The sequence below is a fragment of the Macaca thibetana genome, chromosome 4, assembly GCF_024542745.1.
Source record: "Macaca thibetana thibetana isolate TM-01 chromosome 4, ASM2454274v1, whole genome shotgun sequence".
Taxonomy (NCBI): domain Eukaryota; kingdom Metazoa; phylum Chordata; class Mammalia; order Primates; family Cercopithecidae; genus Macaca; species Macaca thibetana.
The window spans coordinates 148900643-148927551 of record NC_065581.1 but is presented as its reverse complement, the minus strand read 5'-3'; the positions used below and the strand labels follow the sequence as shown (position 1 = coordinate 148927551).

General features: G+C 37.8%; 1 long non-coding RNA gene across 1 annotated transcript; it reads right to left on the bottom strand.

The window, feature by feature from the left end:
• Positions 1–12199: 12199 nt before the first annotated feature.
• Positions 12200–18758, bottom strand: LOC126952213 (uncharacterized). The gene is made up of 2 exons (XR_007724822.1): positions 17778–18758; positions 12200–17734 (listed from the first exon to the last, which is right to left on the bottom strand). It is a non-coding gene; the product is annotated as an uncharacterized LOC126952213 (long non-coding RNA).
• Positions 18759–26909: the final 8151 nt, after the last annotated feature.

The window sequence follows — 26909 nt, the reverse complement described above, 5'->3', positions numbered from 1 at the left end:
GCCATTTTGAATCTGCTATTTAGTGCTTCTAGTGAATTATTCACTTCAGTTTTCCAATACAGAATATGCATTTGATTCCTTTTTCTATCACCTGAGAGTTTCTATTTGTTGATTCATTGCTGTCATTTTTTTAATCATTATTATTATACTTCAAGTTCCAAGGTACCTGGGAACAACATGCAGGTTTGATACATAGGTATACATGTGCCATGTTGGTTTGCTGCACCCATCAACTCGTCATTTACATTAGGTATTCCTCCTAATGCTATCCCTCCCGCAGCCCCCCACCCCCCACCAGGCACTGGTGTGTGATGTTCTTGGCCCTGTGTCCAAGGGTTCTCATTGTTCAATTCCCACCTTTGAGTGAGAACATGTGGTGCCCCTCTGAGACAAAGCTTCCAGAGGAAAGATCAGGCAGCAACATTTGTGGTTCTGCAATATTTGCTATTCTGCAGCCTCTGCTGGTGATACACAGGCAAACAGGGTCTGGAGTGGACCTCGAGCAAACTCCAACAGACCTGCAGCTGAGGGTCCTGACTGTTGGAAGGAAAATTAACAAACAGAAAGGACATCCACACCAAAACCCCATCTGTACGTCACCATCATCAAAGACCAAAGGTAGATAAAACCACAAAGATGGGGAGAAACCAGAGCAGAAAAGCTGAAAATTCTAAAAGTCAGAGGGCCTCTTCTCCTCCAAAGGAAAGTAGCTCCTCACCAGCTAAAAACCTGGAAAAAAGATTAGACAAATGGCTAACTAGAATAAACAGTGTAGAGAAGACCTTAAATGACCTGATGGAGCTGAAAACCATGACACGAGAACTATGTGACGCATGCACAAGCTTCAGTAGCCGATTTGATCAGGTGGAAGAAAGGGTATCAGTTTTTGAAGATCAAATAAATGAAATGAAGTGAGAAGAGAAGTTTAGAGAAAAAAGAGTAAAAAGAAATGAACAAAGCCTCCAAGAAATATGGGACTATGTGAAAAGACCAAATCTATGTCTGATTGGTGTACCCGAAAGTGACAGGGAACCAAGTTGGAAAACACTCTTCAGGATATTATCCAGGAGAACATCCCCTACTTAACAAGGCAGGCCAACATTCAAATCCAGGAAATACAGAGAACACCACAAAGATACTCCTTGAGAAGAGCAACCCCAAGACACAGTATTGTCAGATTCACCAAAGTTGAAATGAAGGAAAAAATGGTAAGGGGAGCCAGAGAGAAAGGTCGGGTTATCCACAAAGGGAAGCCCATCAGACTAACAGTGGATCTCTTGGCAGAAACTCTACAAGCAAGAAGAGAGTGGGGGCCAATATTCAACAGTCTTAAAGAAAGGAATTTTCAACCCAGAATTTCATATCCAGCCAAACAAAACTTCATAAGTGAAGGAGAAATGAAATCCTTTTCAGCAAATGCTGAGAGATTTTGTCACCACCAGGCTTGCCTTACAAGAGATCATGAAGGAAGCACTAAACATGGAAAGGAACAACCGCTATCAGCCAATGCAAAACATGCCAAATTGTAAAGACCATCGACGCTAGGAAGAAACTGCATCAACTAATGAGCAAAATAACCAGCTAACATCATAATGACAGGATCAAATTCACACATAACAATATTAACCTTAAATGTAAATGGACTAAATGCTCCAATAAACAGACACAGACTGGCAAATTGGATAAAGAGTCAAGACCCATCAGTGTGCTGTATTCAGGAGACCCATCTCACGTTCAGAGACACACATTGACTCAAAATAAAGGGATGGAGAAAGATCTACGAAGCAAATGGACAACAAAAAAAAGCAGGGGTTGCAATCCTAGTCTCTGATAAAACAGACTTTAAACCAACAAAGATCAAAAGAGACAAAGAAGGCCATTACATAATGGTAAAGGCATCAATTCAAGAAGAGCTAACTATCCTAAATACATATGCATCTAATACAAGACCACCCAGATTCATAAAGGAAGCCCTTAGAAACCTACAAAGAGACTTAGACTCCCATACAATAATAATGGAAGACTTTAACACCCCACTGTCAACATTAGACAGATCAATGAGACAGAAAGTTAACAAAGATATGCAATAATTGAACTCAACTCTGCAACAAGCAGACGTAATAGACATCTATAGAACTCTCCACCCCAAACCAACAGAATATACATTCTTCTCATCACCACATTGCACTTATTCCAAAATTGACCACATAGTTGGAGGTAAAGCACTCCTCAGCAAATGTACAAGAACAGAAATTATAACAAACTGTCTCTCAGACCACAATCAAACTAGAACTCAGGATTAAGAAACTCACTCAAAACCTCTCAACTACATGGAAACTGAACAACCTGCTTCTGAATGACTACCGGGTACATAACGAAATGAAGGCAGAAATAAAGATGTTCTTTGAAATCAATGAGGACAAAGACACAACATATCACATTTAAAGAAGAGTGTAGAGGGAAATTTATAGCACTAAATGCCCACAAGATTAAGCAGGAAAGATCTAAAATTGACACCCTAACATCACAATTAAAAGAACTAGAGAAGCAAGAGCAAACACATTCAAAAGCTAGCAGAAGGCAAGAAATAACGAAGATCAGAGCAGAACTGAAGGAGATAGAGACACAAAAACCCTTCAAAAAATCAACGAAACCAGGAGCTGGTTTTTTGAAAAGATCAACAAAATTGATAGACCACTAGCAAGACTAATAAAGAAGAAAAGAGAGAAGAATCAAATGGATGCAATAAAAAATGATAAAGAGGATATCACCACCAACCCCACAGAAATACAAACTACCATCAGAGAATACTATAAACACCTCTACGCAAATAAACTAGAAAATGTAGAAGAAATGGATAATTTCCTGGACACTTACACTCTCCTAAGACTAAACCAGGAAGAAGTTGAAACCCTGAATAGACCAATAGCAGGCTCTGAAATTGAGGCAATAATTAATAGCCTACCAACCAAAAAAAGTCCAGGACCAGATGGATTCACAGCTGAATTCTACCAGAGGTATAAGGAGGACCTGGTACCATTCCTTCTGAAACTATTCCAATCAATAGAAAAAGAGGGAATCCTCCCTAACTCATTTTATGAGGCCATCATCATCCTGATACCAAAGCCGGGCAGAGACACAACAAAAAAAAGAGAATTTTAGACCAATATCCCTGATGAACATCGATGCAAAAATCCTCCATAAAATACGGGCAAACTGAATCCAGCAGCACATCAAAAAGCTTATCCACCATGATCAAGTGGGCTTCATCCCCGGGATGCAAGGCTGGTTCAACATATGCAAATCAATAAACGCAAATAATCCAGCATATAAATATAACCAAAGACAAAAACCACATGATTATCTCAATAGATGCAGAAAAGGCCTTTGACAAAATTCAACAGCCCTTCATGCTAAAAACTCTCAATAAATTCGGTATTGATGGAACGTATCTCAAAATAATAAGAGCTATTTATTACAAACCCACAGCCAATATCATACTGAATGGGCAAAAACTGGAAGCATTCCCTTTGAAAACTGGCACAAGACAGGAATGCCCTCTCTCACCACTCCTATTCAATATAGTGTTGGAAGTTCTGGCTAGGGCAATCAGGCAAGAGAAAGAAATCAAGGGTATTCAGTTAGGAAAAGAAGAAGTCAAATTGTCCCTGTTTGCAGATGACATGATTGTATATTTAGAAAACCCCATCGTCTCAGCCCAAAATCTCCTTAAGCTGATAAGCAACTTCAGCAAAGTCTCAGGATACAAAATTAATGTGCAAAAATCACAAGCATTCTTATACACCAGTAGCAGACAGAGAGCCAAATCATGAATGAACTTCCATTCACAACTGCTTCAAAGAGAATAAAATACCTAGGAATCCAACTTACAAGGGATGTAAAGGACCTCTTCAAGGAGAACTACAAACCACTGCTCAGTGAAATAAAAGAGGACACAAACAAATGGAAGAACATACCATGCTCATGGATAGGAAGAATCAATATTGTGAAAATGGGCATACTGCCCAAGGTAATTTATAGATTCAGTGCCATCCCCATCAAGCTACCAATGAGTTTCTTCACAGAATTGGAAAAAACTGCTTTAAAGTTCATATGGAAGCAAAAAAGAGCCCACATTGCCAAGATAATACTAAGCCAAAAGAACAAAGCTCGAGGCATCATGCTACCTGACTTCAAACTATACTACAAGGCTACAGTAACCCAAACAGAATGGTACTGGTACCAAAACAGAGACTAATGGAACACAACAGAGCCCTCAGAAATATTACCAATCATCTGCAACCATCTCATCTTTGACAAACCTGACAAAAACAAGAAATGGGGAAAGGATTCTCTATTTAATAAATGGTGCTGGCACAACTGGCTAGTCATAAGTAGAAAGCTGAAACTGAATCCCTTCCTTACACCTTATACAAAAATTGATTCAAGATGGATTAAAGACTTAAATGTTAAACCTAAAACCATAAAAATCCTAGAAGAAAACCTAGGCAATACCATTCAGGACATAGGCATGGGCAAGGACTTTATGACTAAAACACCAAAAGCAATGGCCACAAAAGCCAAAATTGACAAATGGGATCTAATTAAACTAACGAGCTTCTGCACAGCAAAATAAACTACCATCAGAGTGAGCAGGCAACCTACAGAATGGGAGAAAATTTTTACAATCTGCCCATGTGACCAAGGGCTAATATCCAGAATCTACAAAGAACTTAAATAAATTTACAAGAAAAAATCAAACAACCCCATCAAAAATGGGCAAAGGATATGAACAGCCACTTCTCAAAAGAAGACATTTATGCAGCCAACAGACACATGAGAAAATGCTCATCATCACTGGTCATCAGAGAACTGCAAATCAAAACCACAATGAGATACCATCTCAAACCAGTTAGAATGGTGATCATTAAAAAGTCAGGAAACAACAGGTGCTGGAGAGGATGTGGAGAAATAGGAACACTTTTACACTGTTGGTGGGACTGTAAACTATTTGTAGAAGACAATGTGATGATTCCTCAAGGATCTAGAACTAGAAATACCATTTGGCCCAGCCATCCTATTACTGGGTATATACCCAAAGGATTATAAATCATGTTGCTGGCCGGGCGCGGTGGCTCAAGCCTGTAATCCCAGCACTTTGGGAGGCCGAGACGGGTGGATCACGAGGTCAGGAGATCGAGACCATCCTGGGTAACACAGTGAAACCCCGTCTCTACTAAAAATACAAAAACTTAGCCGGGCGAGGTGGCAGGCACCTGTAGTCCCAGCTACTCGGGAGGCTGAGGCAGGAGAATGGCGTGAACCCGGGAGGCGGAGCTTGCAGTGAGCTGAGATCCGGCCACAGCACTCCAGCCTGGGTGACAGAGCGAGACTCCATCTCAAAAAAAAAAAAAATAAATCATGTTGCTATAAAGACACACGTACACATATGTTTTTCTGTGGCACTATTCACAATAGCAAAGACTTGGAACCAACCCAAATGTCCATCAATGACAGACTAGATTAAGAAAATGCGGCACATATACACCATGGAATACTGTGCAGCCATAAGAAGGATGAGTTCATGTCCTTTGTAGGCACATGGATGCAGCTGGAAACCATCATTCTGAGCAAACTATCGCAAGGACAGAAAACCAAACACCGCATATTCTCACTCATAGGTGGGAACTGAACAATGAGAACACTTGGACACAGGGTGGGGAACATCACACACCAGGGCCTGTCGTGGGGTGAGGAGAGGGGGGAGGGATATCATTAGGAGATATACCTTATATAAATGACGAGTTCACGGGTGCAGCACAGCAACATGGCACATGTATACATATGTAACCAACCTGCATGTTGTGCTCATGTACCCTAGAACTTAAAGTATAATAAAACATATACATATACATGCTCATACATATACATATGTAACAATATTTATATACACTAATATATAATGGATATGTATACATATATATGTATATCTACAGTATATCTACACACACACTCCCATATACATACATACACATCTCTAAACCTGGATTCCTAAAGGTTTTCCCATGCCAGTATGGCTTAGTGATTGGATAGAGGTTGTGCTGAAACCCCTGAGCCAATGAAGTTTCTGTCTTTTGCCAAAGGATCTCTATGTGGTAAGGGAACTCACTCAAGAGTTCAGGTGCTCTCAAGCCTACTCAAGCTCCAGCTTTTACTTACCACTGGATCTTTTCTTATCCTCTCTTTTATGCAAACAAATTCAGGGGTAGCCAGGATTGAGTGACTAGCTTGGGCCTTCTCCAGGAAATATACAAAGCCAGAGTAATATTCTCCAACTGTGACTACAGCCTCAGACTAGTAGAGCCATTGGCTTTCCCTGTTTACCTGCCTCAGAGATCAGCATTTTTACCAAATATGCTGCTGGGAGTGGTCGTTTCTCATCACTCTAGATTGAGTGAGCTCTCATTGATCATAACAGAGAAGCTGCCCGTCCTCATGGGCTGGCCAGCTTCTACAAATCCTCTGTCCTTACTGAAGTGAGGAGTAAGGGGAGGGAGGATATGCAAGTAGCTTCAGGCTAGAATGCCACAGATTCTCATTATTCTTATATTCAGCAGTTTTTCAAGCCTAAATGCTTCTCAGGTTGTTGTGTGCCTTTGGTTGATTTTCAGAGTGCCAAAATGATTGTTTTTGTCAATTTTATCCAGCTTTATAGTTGCTTTTTACAGAGAGAATTTGTCTCACTTGGCCATAACCAAAAGCTCACCACTTACTACCTTTAAAAGAATCACTTACATATTAATTCTGTTTCATGTTTACATGCAAATATTTTTTTTAAAATACCTAAATATACTACTCCCTTTTATAGTGTTTAGGAATCTGACCTTGTAATTTTAAGAGACTAATTAGCTCAAATCTAGTTTCATTTTTAAATTTTATATCTTGCTTTTTTCCTATGTCAAAATGACTTATCTCATAAGAGGATAGTAAGAAAACTGAAAAGTGATCAGGCCATTTCATATGCCTTCATAAAAACTGCTCAAGATGATATGATTGAGGAAGAGTATGCAGATCAATGTGCATGGGTCTACATTATTCTAGGACTGACTTATTTCCCCATAGAGTGGAAATCTTCTACTTCTAACTTCTGTGGCAATAAATTCTTTTTTTTAAAGCATGATTACATGAGAACTCTTCAGAGAAAAGAACTTGAATCTCTTCTTTTCATATCACAAAAGCTTACTCTAGTGAATTCTGAGTAACGCGAACTGAGAATTAAATTTAGAATTTGCAGGGTCATGAGCTTCTACCCAGATTATCTCAGGAAAAGGTATTAAACAGAAGCATCATTACCCCATTAATCACTAAAAAAAGGCCAACTGACACAACTGTCTATTCTTTGAGGTAGCAAAAAACCCAGTCAGGCAGGCACTGTTTTGTAGTCATTTAGTAATTCTGATATTCAAGACTATTCCTTAGACAGAAAAGTATATGGCTCTCTAAAGGTCAGGCAAGTCCGGACTGCTATGATGATATTCTCAAAGATGAGTTATGTTCCATGCAAGTCTATTCACTAAACGTGTATGGTACCAAATAATCTGACTCCAAGTAATAAAAAAATAGCTTTTGGGTGTTTTCCACGCCTTTAGACATGACGAACATAGACTATTTAATTGTATAAAGATTTTCCTGGCATATCTTCCATTTGGAAAAAAGTCCTGAAAGTTCTTCTGTTTTATGAAATATTCTAGTCTAGTCTCTGTTCTGCATTATATTATTTTACATAGAACTTACAGTCTTAAAAAAGAATGTTCATTTGTTTAAAAGCTCCCAAATTGACTAATATTATTGCTATTATAGTTTGTTTTTACATAGTGTTCAATAGAACATTTGTTGTGATTAAGCAAGATTGCTTCTTTGTCTCCTTTTCTCTTCTCTTCCAAATAGTTCAATGCCATTATAACTTTCCTCTAACAGAGATGGGAATGTTTGCCTTCACTGAATCCCCATCTCATCAGTCTACAGTCTTGAAACTCTTATTTTAACAGAACAGTCATCTGACTCGGTTTGGCTGTCTCTTACCAAAATCTCTTGGCAGCAACAGAGTAACCCTTGCTGGTACCTGAGAGAGAAAACAAAGGGTCTGTTTTGAGTACAGTAGAAGATAAAAAATGAACCTGATACTTCTTCACATCTTAAAACTTTTATTTGAGAAATATGCTAAGTTGTAACATTAACATTTAAATTCCTAGGAACCATCTTTATAGTTGATTATATTTTTATTGGTGAAATATATCACAACTACATTCTATTCCACTCTGTTATAGTGATGTTTGTTATTTATAAATACCTTTATTATTTTTACCTCATTATAAAATAGCTACATAATAATGAAATGTTTAATAATGTTCTGCAAAGAGGAAAAAAAAGCATAAGGGATATTGACCATCTTGGATTGTTTTTCATGAATTCAGAGTCCTCAGTAAGTGATTTTAGAAACTCAACTTAATCAACTTAGTTCAAATAAGCAGTCTCTGTTGATTAAAATAGTCTTTTTTTTTTTTTTTTTTTTTTTTTTGAGACGGAGTCTTGCTCTGTCGCCCAGGCTGGAGTGCAGTGGCCGGATCTCAGCTCACTGCGAGCTCCGCCTCCCAGGTTTACGCCATTCTCCTGCCTCAGCCTCCCGAGTAGCTGGGACTACAGGTGCCCGCCGCCTCACCCGGCTAGTTTTTTGTATTTTTTAGTAGAGACGGGGTTTCACCGTTTTAGCCAGGATGGTCTCGATCTCCTGACCTTGTGATCCACCCATCTCGGCCTCCCAAAGTGCTGGGATTACAGGCTTGAGCCACCGCGCCCGGCCTAAAATAGTCTTTACTGTCTATCAGAGTATTCCAATTCTAAACTCAGAGAATTTAGGAATTTCAGTTTATAATCAGAAAGCACCCTGGTGAACTATGAATAGTGACAAAGGCCTTAAGGAAGATTTACCCCAACTTTGGTAGAACCTGGGGAGTTGTCTTTTACATTTTATCATGCACCTTTCTAGTAACTGCAGTTCTTCTATCCCACAGTGGTTCTCTTTAGTTTATGGGAAATTTAAGTCCTGATATTAAATCCTTATTAATTTCTGTAACCTCCTTGGTTACACTGGCCTGTAAACAAAGCTCATTTCAGTCTCTGCTCAAACCCTTGGAAAAGTTAGTTAATATCTCTGAACCTCAATTCTGCCTGTAAATATGTAAAATGAAAGGAACCAATTAGATGCCTAGCTATAACATTTCTTGATTTTAAGTGTTTTAGAATCACCACTCTCCATATATTTGTGTGAGCTAATCAACTATTCTCTATATATCTACTCATGGCCTCCTTGGTACAACCAATCCTTTTAGACCTTAACTTACCCCGGTCCTGTGTCCAAGAATCAATTCAACTGAAATGGCTGGTCAGAACCATTTTTCTCTTGATCACAAGGGTTCTCCGAACACCAAGCTTCCTCAAATGATAAAACACCTGTTCCAGAAGAATCTCTCAATATGGTGCTGAATTTGCATAGGTTATTGATCCTAATTTCTAGACTCTGAATGGAGGTTAATTGTGCTTGGAATAGTGGTTCTCAAATGCATAAGGACTTAAAATCCACAGGGTTAGTGCTGGGTGAGGCAGAGGTCAGTAGCTCTTGAACTGGATAGTAAACATCAAGAAATTGAGAAATAAGAAACAGGAACTTTGGGATGCTTTGAGGAGCATACTTAAAACCACCACAGCCTCAGATGTTTGTGTTGAAGGAGTAAGATGGCCAAGAAAAAAAAAATGTTAGGTCTGAGACTTTACTCATTCCAATAACAGACCTGGCAGAGAAATCATTACCCATTTTGCAACACAGCCTTAGGACAAGTCTGGGCAAGCTCTGGGTGGGCAAAAAATAGGCTTTCCAAAACTCACCTAGCTTTCCAGCCCACCCCACATACATACCCTACACATGAAGTCTTCCTTTCTTTCCTTTCTTTCCCCTTCCCCCCTCCTCCTCCCTCTCTCTCTTTCTCTCTTCCAGAATGAATGATTTGTATGACTGTGTAATGTGTTTGTCAGACAAGTCCATCAGGGACTTAATAGTCCCTTAACAGGGTAAGAGAGAGATATGAGTCTTGTGGTCATCATAAGTGGTTGGGCTTCCCCACTACCTCATTCGTTTATGTTAGCTAACTATCAAAATCTAGGTCTTTACTAATTTATAGTTCAAATATCCATACGAGTAGTGTGTTTGTGTGTGTGGGTCTGTGTGTGTGTAAACACTGATGGCTATTTTTCCAAATGAACTGATGATGACCTCCAACTTGTGGTTCAGGAGAAGGAACTTTATGTCCTACTTTTGCTCTGGAAAAATGAAGAGACTGCTAAGGGGGAGTAGTCATGATGGAATTGTGCATGTGTGTGTTAGGTAATATTGGGTGGAAAATTAAGGGATATTTTCCTTTGTAGTATTCCAAATAAATCTGTTTATGTCATAGATAGTTACTTGGAATAAATATCTTTCTTCATGAATGCCCTCTTAATTTCCAGAAAATCTTATAAATGTTTCTCAGTAAGGTTCTTTAAATAAACTATGTTTCAATCATAATACTACCAGCTACCATTGAGCATTTACACTTCCTGGCATTGGGTCCAACACTTTACATTCTTTATTTCTCATCCTTATACTCTCAAAAGATGGGACATTGATATTCCCAGAAAACTGAGATTTGGGGAGGCTAAGTAAATTTGCCTAAGGTTATGGAACAAATACATTGTACAGCTGTTACTTGATCATAGATCTGACTGGCTCCAACCATTGGACACTTACTGTTGTCACATAAGGGGATTCAGACAGATATCTAGCTTATTTTATAACTGTTCTCATTTGGCGAGAGATTGTCTACAAAGATATTTGGTTTTTGTGAGCCTTAATGGCTGATGTAAAACAATTTGGTAATTATTTTTAATTTAAAAAAACCTTATAATCAATCTAAACATACTCCTATGTCATATACTGAGACTCTTAGAAAATATTTTAGAGTAGAGGTGAGCAGTCTTCAGATACTGAATTATAATGCCATCCACTTTTAAAGAATGATATGACACTTTCAAGAATCTAGACTTCAGATGGCTTGCAAAAGTACACCTATATCTAGAGCAATACTTGGATATAATATTTCCTGAAATACAGTCTTTCTCTTAAAGAAAAAAAATAATAATATTAGTTCAGGTCCTTGAGATATGAGGCAAGGATTAGAGATTTGTTAAGTAAATGTTGACCCAGACTATATAAATCTAATGATCAAAATCCCTTTAAAATTTTTTAGGAGATTGGAGAACAGTAAATAATATTTATTGAAAGCCTGTTTTATGTTATGTGCTACTAGGAGCTTAGACAACATAACCTCACGTGGACCTTACAACTGCTCTGGAGGTCAGTCATTGTTCTTGAGTCAGGCTTTTTTTTTCTGGTATAAGAAACAGAGTTGCCCCCTCATGCTGTCTCAAAAGGCATGAATTATTTTAAGGGAGAGTGGGTGGAGGGTTTGTATAGTAAGGGAACCAGGAAGCTCATGGAATTGTCATATAATCTGGCCTTACAAGCACTTCAGTTACAACTCTGTCAAAATGGGAAGTGGCTCAAGAAACTTGCTCTTCCCATCTAAGGAAAGGATGGTATTTTTCAGCTTTTGGTGAGACCATTTATCTTCAGAATGGGTCTAATCTGAAAACAGACCCCACTGGGCAGAAACATGAAATCCATGTTCATAATTCTGTAAATGATATGAAAATTACTTGCATTCTTGTAACACCTATATAAAAATTATAATTTTCTGTTTATTTTCCCACAATTGTTGCTGTAGTTACATTTTTTTGGTTACATTACTTTTTTTTTTTTTTTTTTGAGACGGAGTCTCGCTCTGCCGCCCAGGCTGGAGTGCAGTGGCCGGATCTCAGCTCACTGCAAGCTCCGCCTCCCGGGTTCACGCCATTCTCCTGCCTCAGCCTCCCGAGTAGTTGGGACTACAGGCGCCTGCCACCGCGCCCGGCTAGTTTTTTGTATTTTTTAGTAGAGACGGGGTTTCACCGTGTTAGCCAGGATGGTCTCGATCTCCTGGCCTCGTGATCCGCCCGTCTCGGCCTCCCAAAGTGCTGGGATTACAGGCTTGAGCCACCGCACCCGGCCGGTTACATTACTTTTTATAATAAAATAGTGACAGGTTTTATATAATAATCTGTAATTGGCTTTTTAATGAAATATGCTTTCCATGGAAATACTCCAAACTTGACACTGGTGTCAATTCCATTGTACTTGTTCACAAATATAACACACACTACACATTTTTACATATACACATACATATATAAAGGCACACATACCTATGTGCATAATTCATTTAAGCATGTTTATTATTGGACACTTGAGTTGTTTTCAGTATTTTGCTAATTTAAACAATACCATGTTGAACAACTTTGCATACATACAGTTTCACACATATGTGCATATATTCTAAGGAGTGGAATTGCTGGATGCAAATTTACATACCTTTTAAAGATTTGTTACTCCAAATCCTGTATTTGTCCTCCAAATCCTCTCTCAAAGGAATGTGCCAATTTATACTTCCACCAGCATTGTATGAGACTCACTATTTCTGTGTACCTTCCTCAAACCTTCACATTTTTCTAATTTGAACACTTTAGGTATGACCAGACTGTAGAGCCTCAGGTTACTACTTATTTACCAACTGTTTTTCAGCTGATACTTTTAAGCCTTCTGCTCCAGTTAGGCCACAGACTCCTATTTCCTTTCCTTTTAGGATAATGCTGGCTAGGGCTCATTTAGCCTAATTTCTGTTTTCTGCCCTAGTACAGTAGCCTCCTTGGTCCATGCTTAAACGATTTCAGAAATCTAAAAGGGAATTTTCCAATACATATACCCGCTTCTTTCATGTCAGTAAAATAAAAGCATTATAGGACTCCTCAATTTGATATGTGATCTCAACTAGTCTGTTAATACTAAATTGCAGACACTCAAAGGTGAGAATCAGTCCTAGGAAGATTATGCGCAACCAGTCTACAATGCAAATATTAAGCAGGCTCAAAAGTAGATCTGTAACTACAGCTGCAGCTCCATCAAGGCAACAAGTGGACATATCCTGGCAAAGTGCAATCTGACCTCCTTTGTTTTACATTAGCTCATTGTTCTTTAATACATTTTAACTTGAAAAAGTTAAATAGCCTTCAATAACAAGACAATTATGGTGTCATAGAATTAGTGTTGAAATCTTCCAACTCACATACTAGACAAAACATAGTTCTCCCAATAACTATCTGGAGGATCCCTGAAGAGGATGCTAACCACATGACTATTGCTTCCCTGATTCAACCCACCCCTGAATGGCATGAAGGCTGTTAGCTCAGCAAAGAGGCTTTGAAACGCTGTCCTGTAGACTGGTATGGACAGGCTGCACTTCAGATTTGTCTGGAGAGATATAAGACATGATCCATGGCCAAGGAATCGGGGGGGGGGGCTCAGACATTTTTAAGATCCTCTAGTAATTTTGGTGAATAGTTCTAGTCTTTGGAACTATGGCTCAGAGCATCAAAGAGAAATGTATCCTGTGAACTTTACACAACTGGCTAGAGCTATGTTATCTAATATGGTAGACAGAGCCACTAGGCACATGTGTCTATTGGCCACTTGAAGTATGCATAGCTAGTCAAGATTTCAAAGACTTACATTAAAATGATAATGTTTTGGACATAGGGTGTTACATAAAAGTATTGTAAGACCTAATTTCACCTTTTTAAAAACATATTTTAATGTGGCAATAAAGCATTTAAAGTTACAAAAATGGCTTACATTATATTTCTACTAGACAATTTTGATCTAGAAGGCATAGTTCCATAGCTCAGGAACTTTGAGTCATAGAATTTTAAAGTTAAAGGAATCTTGTAGATGAAACAATTCTCTCACTTTGAGAATGACTAAACAGGTACCCCATTGGTAAAGTGACTTATTCTGGTAACCTGAGTTGTTGGTAGAGCCAGGATGTTCCCGAATCCCACAACTCTGGATTTCCATCCAATGCTAGCTTCTCCCTCCCATGCTGCTCATCTTGAGCGATAGTAGCCACACCGAGTGTTTTACGATTCCTACAATTCTGAGGCATAGAAAGCCTCACCACTCATAGCCCCTGCTGTAGTCTCTGCTCACCAGATTCTGTCTGAATAACTAAGGCGTCCAAATTCATTACTACAGATCCATAGTCACACCCTTAAGCAGATGCCTCCTCTTTTCACCATCTCACATTATTAGTTTTGCCTAAACCACATGGAGCTATGGTTTTAGTGAGGCCTTAGTATCTTTCTAACATGTTTCCAAAAAATAAATTCTACTCATTTGAGTGGTGTGACATTCACTAATAATATTTCTCCCACCTTCACGTTTACTAACATTCTGGTTTTCTCTGCATCCAGGGAACAATGTTTCTTCTTCTCCAGTACTAGTTAGAAGGATCAAGTGTTGATGAGTGATGAGCCCCTCCCTGGCTCCTGCCCTTTAGCCATAAAAACAAGTTATCTTTTTGCATGCCGTCAACAGAGCCTTGCTTATATAACAGTTTTTTTAAGCCAAAAAATAGTTTTTCTTCTCTCTCATCTTTTAATAAAATATGTGAGAACTTTAATAGTGTTATTGGTAAGCATCCAAAATATTTAGAAACTACTTCCCCTGCCACAGAAATATTTGCTGCTCTGAAGGGTGCATTCAAAGGATCTACTTTCCCCAATGATTCCCAGCCTGTTGAGATTCATGCACGTATGTCCCAAAATGTGTTAAAATCCACGTGCACATGTGTGTGTTTTTCAAAGTCAGTGCAGATGCATAGAAATGCCCCCCACCCATGTCTGTTGCATTTTGATGTATTTCCTTCTGAATGCCTCAGGTTTAAGCTGAGCTGTCAAGTGTAGAATTTAGAGGGAATAATTAACCCAAGTCACTGATCAATTAAAATGTCCCCAGGCAAATAAGAGTATGTGAATAAATCTGATTTTTTAATGATTTCTTAGAACAGGTCACAAAAATACTTTCCAATTTCAGTCCTTTACTGTCTAGTTGAATCCTTGCTGCTGGAAGAAGGCAGGCAAGTCTTTGCCTTTCTTCAAAGCCCGATATCCAATGCAGCAAAAATTCCTGATCATGACTCTGTTTCCTACATCACTTGTAGGTGATTTTTTGTTTGTTTGTTTGTTTTTTGTTTCTTTCTGCTATTGACTGTTTCTGATCATAGAGATCTAGGGCAATGACATTCACTTTGTGAATAGTAATAAATGAAAATGTCATGTTTGGAGATGTAATATCAGTACCATCTGTAATAGCAGACTGCAGCCTACATTGGCATAAATACTAGTGCCATACAATTATTTATAAATGGAGCCTTGTTGAGGGGAAGAGTTATTCTTTAATTAATAAAAATCTAAGACAAGGTGGTGACAGAATATGCCAGGTGTAGGGTAGAAAATGCAGTTCTTGGAAGTATCCTTCCCAGTGGCAGGAACTGAAGACTCTAGATCAACCAGGTGGACCTTTTCATTGATGAGCTGATAGCTTCTAGGCTGTGGGGAACCTCTGGTGCCTTACAACTCTAACTACTGCAAAATTTCTTGTTGTACCTCATAAACATGTGATCTTCCTATTGGAAGAGCTACGTGGTCCTTGGACAAACAGAGATAGTGTCTTGCTTTAAACCTTATCTACTTGCTACAGTTTCCTTCTGCCAATATGAGCATGCCTCTAAATGCCACAAAGTGTTTCAATTTAATCAAAGTTGGCTCTACTTTTGCCTTTTGTTTGGCTAAAGCATCAAGCCATCTTCTTGATGCTTTATTGTGTTTATCAGTCAGATTTATGTAGGTTAGAAAGCATTCAGAAGTCATTATTTCAGTTTCATAGTTCTTAGAGGTCTATACCCTTAAACTTTGAAAGTAAACATGAACAGTATCTCTCTACACATACACAGTAACCTCACTGCAATGTTTTTAAGTTTCAAGTCGCAATCTATTAGTGGGGTCTTGAAATCTATTTAGTTGATCAAATTCTTTCTTTTTTAATGAAATAGACTAAAATAAAAAATAGAAACATTGATTTGTGAAACTTTTATATTTCTATATCTTTATCATCTAGCTTTCTATTTGTCATCTGCCTATCCATATTAGTTTTAGTTTAAAGAAAAGGTTTGAAGAACATTTGCCTTAAGGGAACTATCAGAAATAGATTATTAGAGTACATGACAATTCTTATGATTTCATGCTAGACTAAATAGGGAACACTTACTATACAAGCATTTGTAGGTTTGCATATATGATATCTTTCACAACTTCCTCCTTCTAAATCTCCATATTATTATATTTTAACTTTGGAGAGATTAGAAAAGGGAGTCATCATAAGTCTTAAGGATTTGAGTAACTGTCAACCATCTATGATCAAATTTAAATATACTTTTCTTCCTATTTATAATTTTAGTTCAGTTACTGTAGTTATATAGCTTTTGTTTCCTATATATGGCAAATACTGTTTTAATATTAGTAAAATTTAGAAGCTTCTTGTCCAGGTTTAAATTTCAGAGAACAACAGCTGATAGATCAGGGACAAAGAAAATTTAGTATTATTCTTTCACACTCAGAATAAAAACTGTAATAGAGATCATTAATTTCAGTACAGTGTATAGGACAGGTGATGTGGTTAAGTGGAAACAGATAGGCTTCGCATTATTATTACAAACTGGGAATCTATAATACTTCCTTTACTTTTCAAGCACATGTTAGCTCATCTGTCATTCTAAGTGTTGATATAGCTCATTTTACTCACAAAATGGCATCTGTTGACTTGTGAGGCAAGATCTCTTAGGTTAGCTTCATCCATAGTCATTCTTAGTAGCATCTAAAGAAAGCACAGTTCATATGGCAACATTCTTTTCAAATGATTCCCCACAAAATTATGTTTGACTTAAAAACTTGCTTAAAGAGAAGGAATATTACACCATGGAATACTATGCAGCCATAAAAAGGAACGAGATCATGTCCTTTGCAGAGACATGGGTGGAGTCATTATCCTCAGCAAACTGACGCAGGAACAGAAAACCAAACACCGCATGTTCTCACTTATAAGTGGGAGCTGAATGATAAGAACACAGGGAGGAGAACAACACAAACTGGGGCCTGTGGGTGACAGGGAAGGGAGAACATCAGGAAAAATAGCTAATGCATGCTGGGCTTAATACCTAGGTGATGGGTTGATAGGTGCAGCAAACCACCATGGTACATGTTTACCTATGTCACAAAACACATACTGCATGTGTACCCTGGAACTTAAAATTTAAAAAAAATTTTAAAGGGAAGGAATATTTCTCTGCATCTGCATCTGGAAAAAAAAAGTCATATCTTGACATATATTTTAATATTTCGTTTGTAATTTCCTGGTAATTTTACTTATTGAAACATGGGGAAAATATTCAAAAGCTAGTTTTTGAAAGATTTGAAAATAAAGGTGACACCATTATCCCTCTTTAAATAGAGCATGAATATTTGGGTGAATGTAACAATTTAGTGTTAACTCTCTCAGTCCCTTTGTGACATTAGTATGGACACTTAATATGTACATAAATTTGGAAAAGGTTGCCACCTTGGCTGCATCATAAAAGAATTCTAAGGAAGTCGAATGCTCAAATACCACTTTTAATAACTTTCCTATTAAGCCCCAGCACTTCAAATACCACTTTTAATAACTTTCCTATTAAGCCCCAGCACTTTAAAGATGATAGTTAATTTTGATTCTTCAGTTACTTATTCCTGTGATGAATTTGACATTAAAAAAAATTTTTTTTAATGGCTTGTGTGCTTTCGGGAGAAAAGAAAAACTATGAGTTGAGTTTTCTGCTTTTATGTACTAATATTTTTGCTGATTGCATCACAAGTAAATTCACTGGTCAGAGTTCTGATGATTTGGGATACATTTTTTAAGATGCCATTTTTTACAACTATTATTGTAAAATTTGAGGAAAACGACATCTATAATTTTTATCATAGAGCCATTTATATTCTAATATCAAAATAGATTTTAAAATTATATAACTGATTTTTTATTGTTTTGTTTTTGTTTTCTTTGAGATGGAGTCTCATTCTGTTGCCCAGACTGGAGTGCAGTGGCGTGATCTCGACTTACCACAACCTCTGCTTCCTGGGTTCAAGTGATTCTCCTGCCTTGGCCTCCCCAGTAGCTGGGATTACAAGGTGTGCACCACCACACCTGGCTAATTTTTCTACTTTTAGTAGAGGTGGGCTTTCACCATGTTGGGCAGGCTGGTGTCAAACTCCTGACCTCATGATCTGCCTGCCTCGGCCTCCCAAAGTGCTGGGATTACAGGTTTGGGTCACTGCACCCGGCTGAATATAAGTTTTAACATCAAGAAATACCCATAACTTCTTAGTTTATATGGCTTAATGAACTTGAGATTTACAAAATAATTAGATTGTTTTTCAGAATTATTCCTGGACTCACAATTTGTAAGATTCTTTTAAAATATCTCAAGAGAGCTGGGTGTGATGGTGCACATCTACAGTCCCAGCTACTCAGGAGGCTGAGGTGGGAGGATCACTTGAGCCCAGGAGTTTGAGGTTGTAGTGAGCTATGATCCTGCCACTGTACTCCAGCCTGGGCAACAGAGCAAGACCCCATCTCTGGAAAAAAAGAAATGTGTGTGTGTGTGTGTTATGTGTGTGTATGTCTCATAAGCCTCTGGCTGCTCTCCAAACCCTTATTTAGTCTTATCCAGTAGAAACACATTAATCATCAAATAAATCCTTGATTTTTACTGAAAAATAAAGAAGCTTATATTTAGCAAATATACTATCACAATAGTACTTCTCAAAAAGTTCCTGCTTAATGCATTATGTCATCAAGTGATTAATGAAAAGGGACTGACAACAAATGTGAGTCATAGCTGAAGCTACAAAACAGAAAGAGCTACTCTATCATCCTCCTTCTGATGAAAATTATCTAGACTATGTATTGTATATATACATATTTTGTATATATTATTATATTAAAATATATACCATTTTAGACTGCAAAGACCCTCAGAGATATTCTACACCAGTGGTTCTCAGATGAGATTCACTTTCAGGAGCTGTAAAACTTGTTTAGACTATGCATCCTGCAACAGGTAAATTGGAATCTCTGTGATAGGGCCCCAGGTATCAAAGTTTTATAAATTCCCTAAGTGATTCCAATATACAGTCTAAGTGTTAAGAACTATTGGCTTAGGCCAGTGGTCTTCAAACTCAAATGTACATAAGAATCACCTGCAGTTTGTTAAAACATGGATTTCTGGCCCTCACCCCTAGAGAATCTAATTAAGTAGATCTGGGATTGGTCTGAAAATTTTCAAGATCTCAAGTGCTATGGACTGAATTTTGTTCCCCAAAATTCATACGTAAGTCCCAACCCCCAATGTGACCATACTTGGAAATAGAGCTTTTAGGATTAAAGAAAGGTAAAATGAGGTCATAAGGATGATGTCTTATAAGAAGAGGGAGAAAGAGAGATCACTCTGTTTCCATGTGCAGGCCACGTGAGAACACAGGCTACTGTCTGCAAGCAAGCAAGAGAACCCTCATCAGAAACAGAATTGGCTAGCACCTTGATCTTGAACTTCCTAGCCTCCAGAACTGTGAGAAATAAATTTCTATACTTTTAGCCATCCAGTCTATGGTATTTTGTCATGGCATCCCAGGCTGACTAATGAATCAGTGATGCTAATAGCAGTGGTCCATGGACCATATTTTTGAGCACCTCTAGCCTAGACCACATACCCCAGAAATTTCATTTTAATTTGTCTGGAGGTAGTACAGAGCATCATTTTTTCCCCAAAGTTTCCTGGGTGGTCCTAAAGTATAACCATACTTGAGAACAAATGAAGTAGGATGGTTTCTTCTATTTATAGCTAAGGACACTAAGACTCAAAAGAAGTTGTGATTTGCCTAAGTTATCATGTTTATGCTACTGCTGATTTTTCCAAATTTATAGGGGAAGTAAAAACAGAAAGAATTTCTTCTAGGGTCAATTTAGTCCCAGAACCTGTAACTTTCAGTTTCCAGAATTAACCCATTAATTTTCCCATAGACAACATTAAAATTTGTCAATTTCAGGCAGATTCATTTAAAGTAACTTTTCCATTATACTACAATCCAAGATTGTTGTAGCCTATGTCTATTTTTACTTTGTAACAGTTGCTTTTTTTTGCCACATTTAATGACTGATCAGAAGTGAGATTTTTAAATATATATATATGCACACATATATATATACACATATATGTGTGTGCTTCTGTGTGTGTGTATATGTGATAGATACTTGCCACATGTTTAATGACTGATCAGAAAGTGAGATTTTAAAATATACATATATATACACACACATATATGTATGTGCTTGTGTGTGTATACATACATGATATTTAGCTGAGCTGCACACCACAACATTAATCTGCCCACCATGAACAGAAGCACTGCTATCTTGTATAATAACAGGAAATTCAGAAAATTGATTCATGCAATAAAAAGATGCAATTTATTAGAATTTTTAAATACCTTAATTCCCAGGTATAATGAGAGGAAAAATAACTCAAGATGGGTGAAAGTTTATTAAAGATTTCACCTCAAGGACAGGCATTTAGTTAGTGATTTCACATATGTAGTGATGTGAACTTACATTGTTCATATATTGGAGAAATTACATCGTAAGTAAAACATAACACATTAAGCTTAACGCTGCTAAATGAAAGGTGCCATCCCCTGCACATTCTGAGTAGGCACTTGATTTCCTCCAAAAATAAACCTTATTTCTTCTTAGGCACTGACATTTTGTTAATGGAGGAAGTGAATCTACATTTTTTCATAAATTGCCAGAGTTAATATGAAATATGCGCTTCCCAAAAGGAGAAATTAGTTGTACATTTTTGGCCAATGATTCAGCAAAGAGAAGTGAGAAAAAGAAAATCTGGCTAGTAATCAGGAGGCTCGACTTCTCCTTCCACTTCTAACTAATTAGCAGCAAAAACTGGTAACAGTTCCACATCTATGTTAACCTTAGTTTCTTAGCCATAAGTAGAAAGCTGAAACTGGATCCTTTCCTTACTCCTTATATGAAAATTAATTCAAGATGGATTAGAGACTTAAATGATAGACCTAAAACCATAAAAACCCTAGAAGAAAACCTAGGCAATACCATTCAGGACATAGGCATGGGCAAGGACTTCATGTCTAAAACACAAAAAGCAATGGCAACAAAAGCCAAAATTGACAAATGGGATCTAATGAAACTAAAGAGCTTCTGCACAGCAAAATAAACTACCATCAGAGTGAACAGGCAACCTACAGAATGCGAGAAAATTTTTGCAATCTACTCATCTGACAAAGGGCTAATATCCAGAACCTACAAAGAACTCAAACAAATTTACAAGAAAAAAACAAACAACCCCATCAAAAAAGTGGGCAAAGGATATGAACAGACACTTCTCAAAAGAAGACATTCATACAGCCAACAGACACATGAAAAAATGCTCATCATCACTCGCCATCAGAGAAATGCAAATCAAAACCACTATGAGATACCATCTCACACCAGTTAGAATGACAATCATTAAAAAATCAGGAAACAACAGTTGCTGGAGAGGATGTGGAGAAATAGGAACACTTTTACACTGTTGGTGGGATGGTAAACTAGTTCAACCATTGTGGAAGACAGTGTGGCGATTCCTCAAAGATCTAGAACTAGAAATACCATTTGACCCAGCCATCCCATTACTGGGTATATACCCAAAGGATTATAAGACATGCTGCTATAAAGACACATGCACACGTATGTTTATTGCGGCACTATTCACAATAGCAAAGACTTGGAATCAACCCAAATGTCCATCAGTGACAGACTGGATTAAGAAAATGTGGCACATATACACCATGGAATACTATGCAGCCATAAAAAAGAATGAGTTCATGTCCTTTGTAGGACATGGATGCAGCTGGAAACCATCATTCTCAGCAAACTATCGCAAGAACAGAAAACCAAATACCACATGTTCTCACTCATAGGTGGGAACTGAACAATGAGATCACTTGGACATAGGAAGGGGAACATCATACACCGGGGCCTATTGTGGGGAGGGGGGAGTGGAGAGGGATAGCATTAGGAGATATACCTAATGTAAATGATGAGTTAATGGGTGCAGCACACCAACATGGCACATGTATACATATATAACAAACCTGCACATGTACCCTAGAACTTAAAGTATAATAAAATAAAAAAAGAATAGATATTAAAAAAAAACCTTAGTTTCTTCATAAAATGAAATGGTTAGAATGTAATTATTCCAAGTTTCCTTCTACTTTTCTCACTTAGATGACAAATACTTCTAAGGAATGCTGTGTTTTTTGTTTATTTGTTTAATTGTTGTTGGGTTTTAAAATTGTGTTATGTTAGCATTTTTAAAAAATGGAAGTGTTTTCCATTTAGCCAAGATGAGTAAAAATGGCAAACTCAAAATGGCACTTTTAAAAAATCAAAAAAATGAAAGAAAACAGCGCAAAAGAACCACAGTGTATGGAGTTTGGTGAGAAAGGATATAGAAACATGCCACTGGACTACATACTTTAGTTTAACATCAGCAAACTGTTGAACATTTCCCATCTAAAAGATACTATAAATGCACAATAGCCCAGATTTTCTTTGCCTGACACAGGTGATCTCATCAGCAGAAGAAAACGCCTGAGCAGAAGAAGTCTGAATGGCCTGGCTGTTAAAATGTTTTCTTGGAATTCATTATGTGTAACACTCAGGCAGCAGAAACTTGAAGTGAAACATTAACTGCAATATGAAGTCCACTTCAATAGTTCAGCCAGTATTGACATCAAATATTTTTCCCAAACTGCATACCCAACAAAAGTATTTAGAAAGAAATACATTAGTGAGCTTGGGTTAATAAAAACGAATCTTCACAATATTTTATATAATAATAAACCAGAACAAATGTGACAAATATATTCTCTAAGTCTACTTCATTTGGTTCAAGTACCTGCTTAGTAACATGCTTTTTTTTTCTTTTTTTTTTTTTGACACCAAGTTTCACTCTTGTTGCCCAGGCTGGAGTGCAGTGGTGTGATCTTGGTCACTGCAACCTCTGCCTCTTGGGTTCAAGCGATTCTCGTGTCTTAGCCTCCTGAGTAGCTGAGATTACAGGTATGCGCCACCACGCCCGGCTAATTTTTTTGTGTGTGTTTTTAGTAGAGATGGAGTTTTGCCATGTTGCCCAGGCTGATCTCGAACTCTTGGGGTCAAGCACTTTGCCTGCCTCGGTCTCCGAAAGTGCTAGGATTACAGGTATAAGCCACCTCACCCAGCCTATTTAGTAACACTCTAATAGTGAGTGGTTCCCAAACTTTTGGTACATTGGAATCACAGAGTTTCAAACACCTCAAACTTTCTAATTTGATTGGTACAGACTATAACTGGGGAATCAGAAGTTCTTAAATCTCTCCAAATGGTTCTAATGTGCAGCAAAGTTTGGGAAGCACCACTATGTAGCACTGGTTCTGACTCTGGCTACACATTAGAACTATCTGGTACCTTTAAAAGCATATAGGACATCTGGACTTCATCCTAGAAGGAATTAAATCAGAATTTCTAAGAGTACGACTAGGCGTTGGTGTGTTTTTGGTTCTCCCAAGTGATGCTAATATGCACCCAGGGGTTAGAATTACTATTATAGAATATTGCCAGGACAATCCTTATCTCCTCCTGAAGAGCACAGAAGGCTTGATTTCCAAACCATTGCAAAAATTGGCATGACCTCAACTACTTTTAGCAGGGTTGTGAGAGGCAGGGTATCACTCACCTTAATTGGTTCAGATCCTGCCTGAAAAATGCCCAGGCATGTTACAGTCCACCCAAGACTGATTGCAAAGGGTGTATCTCTCATTGATAGCCCCTAGAACCATTCTAAGTTATGACAATAAACACCTGTTTATTGAGTTCTCATTCCTTGGCAGGTATTATATACAATGTTTGGTTTGCTCCTTCCAGAAACTGCATGAGAAAAGTATGCATATCAAAATGCTACTGATGAGAAAGTGGAACTTAATGATGTTAAATGACTCGCCTGCCTAAGGTCACACAGTTAGTGACAGACAGTCTAGATTTCAGCCTAGTTTTGTTCAACTTTAAAGTCCATGCTCTCATTTGATGGACACATTAAATTATCCACCACTGTATCTAGCCTGGGACACAGCCACAATCTGAAAATTGAATTCTAATTCTAATTTAATAAACGTGCCCTCTGCCAGGAAATATGAGGAATGGCTATAGAAATGAAGAATAGAGTCTCTACCGTGAAGGAAACTTATAATATTAAATGTTACACTCCTTTTGGTCTATTCAGTAAGTCTGAGGAAAAGAATAAACATCTAATTTCATTCACTCATATAGCAAATATCAAAAATTTTTGTAATTTCAGAGAACAATATTATAATTTGGAAGGTGTTTGGGACACCTTAGGTAGTTTATAATAAGAGGTGATATAAAATCATCCATTTCAAGTCAATTGTCAATGAATGAAGAATAGCCTTCAACGGAGGCCAGGATACTCAAACTGTAAATGAGGCTTTAGACATACAAAGTTAGTCTAGGCCAAGTGGTTTAGTGGAAGGATTCTAGATTTTATATCAGAAAACATAATCATATGTGATGTGAACCATTTATGGCTTGGGAAATTCACTTTAAATTTCAGAGCCTCTGTTTCCTCATCAGTCAGTGCCTGTGAGGATAAAAGGAGACACATATGGACGTGCCTGGTACACTTCATGACCTATTAGAAGATTGTGAGGCCAGGAAGTATGTACCTGCAGAAATCTCAAATTGTTACTTGCAGTAGAGGTAGTTCTCAATTCTGATTGAGAATGTAGGTAAATGTTTCATTTTGCTTTAAAGATGAAAACTAAGCCCAGGAAGCTAGAGTCATGTGGAGATGAAGCAGTCGCAGCAGAGCATTCTTGGTAATGGAGAAGAGCATGTCAGCGCGAGAAAGGCAGGGAGGGAGGCCTGAGCAAGGAAGGTTGGAGAAGCCTCTGGAGGATGCCTGGCCAGGGCTGAATGCTCAGAAATGGAAGGGAAAGCTCAGGAGATTACCACTGAATCAGTAAGTACAAGTAGAGGGCAGTATGGCTTGAGCAAACCAAAATGATCTTCTGTGATCTGAAGATGAGGGAATCTATAGCTGCAGGTTAAGGCAGTTTTACAAATGGAATAATTTTGACCTGAGGAAGGAAAAGGAAAAGCATTTCAAGAATGGAAGCAGATGTATAGTCAAGGACCAGACTGGTTAGTAAAACATAAAAGGCAGATTAAAATTTAGTTTAATGAATTAAACTCAACAGGAGAACAGCAGCTGCATACCTGTAACAGCCCTGTAATATTGTTATTCTGTTATTTTAGGCTAAAGCCAGGAATAAACTAAGGACGACAACAACAAAAAATACATTTTGTTTTGTTCAGACAAGAACATGGAAGGGATGTCTCTGCTTGAGATAAAATGGATGACTAAACAAAACTAATTCCCTTTTTTTGTCTTCTCTATTATGTAAAAATAAACCATTAAATGTAAGGGATAAAATAAACTTTCAAAGAGTTAACTGAAAAGATAGGTGGAGAAGCTTGTAGGAAAATATGTCCTAGCTGTCTAAAGCTTAACTTCTTGCTTAGTAAATTTCCATCTCAGCAAGGAGAGTTTACCAACAAGGACTCTCAGCTAGCATCAGCACAGAGGGAGATGAACACTAAAAAACTGGAGGTGGACAAATGGAGTTCCAGTTTTTGCCTTAGTCTGAAACCAAGGCAAGAAACTTTTCACGATAGGGAACAAAATGAATAAACCTATTATTAGAATGACATCTGGGTACTTAGAAAAGGAAGACACAATTTTGTAGACATGAACCAGAATTCAGTAAGTAGTCATTTCCTTTGTTTTTTGACAATATTACAGTAGAGCAAAGACATCCAATAGACAAAGCTCATCTGCTGTTTGGGGCTGCATCTAGGAGTAAGGGGTCACTTTTTCCTAATCCTTCAGCTAAGGTGAGAGTGGGGGTACCTTTTTCTAAATCCTGCAAAAGTGCCATATACCCATATACACAGGGTGCTACCCTGGGACAACAGACAAAAACAGGACAAGGTAATATCTGGGTCCTCAACTGATAAGAATGTTCATCAGTAGCATTCAAATCCAGTGTCAGCTGGCAGAGGAGGGTACCTGAGAATGAGAACTTAAATGATGGTATGGCACAGACCGGATTTACAGAGGTCATGAAATTGAGAGGTAGAATTACTCAGTTATATCAGTGATACCCAACATGTCAACAAGCTCAACAAGCTAAGAGGCCTAATTTAACACAATAAAATTCAGTAAAATCACAGGTTAAGTGCTGAACACTGCATTAAGTGTAGTTGTCTAGTTCAGTGAGTCTCCAACTAAACTTTTAACACTTTAAGGTTTTATTTCGTAGATTGTAATATGGAGTCAGCTGGGTAATATTGCTGCCATAGAAGCTCCAAGGATATACTTAGGGAAAAACAGTAATTACAACAAAGCCATTAAACATCTTTCTACTTTGTCACTTGGGTGAAACCTTGAATTCAATTATTGGCATCAAGGTTTGAGAGAGATGTTGGCAAAGTAAATCTCCTCCTGAGAGCTTTCTTAATGGATGAAGAAAAGCTGATGGAGTGAATATGTACCCAGGTAAATTGAAGTATTCTCCCGTGGAATCAAGGCTAGATTCCAGAA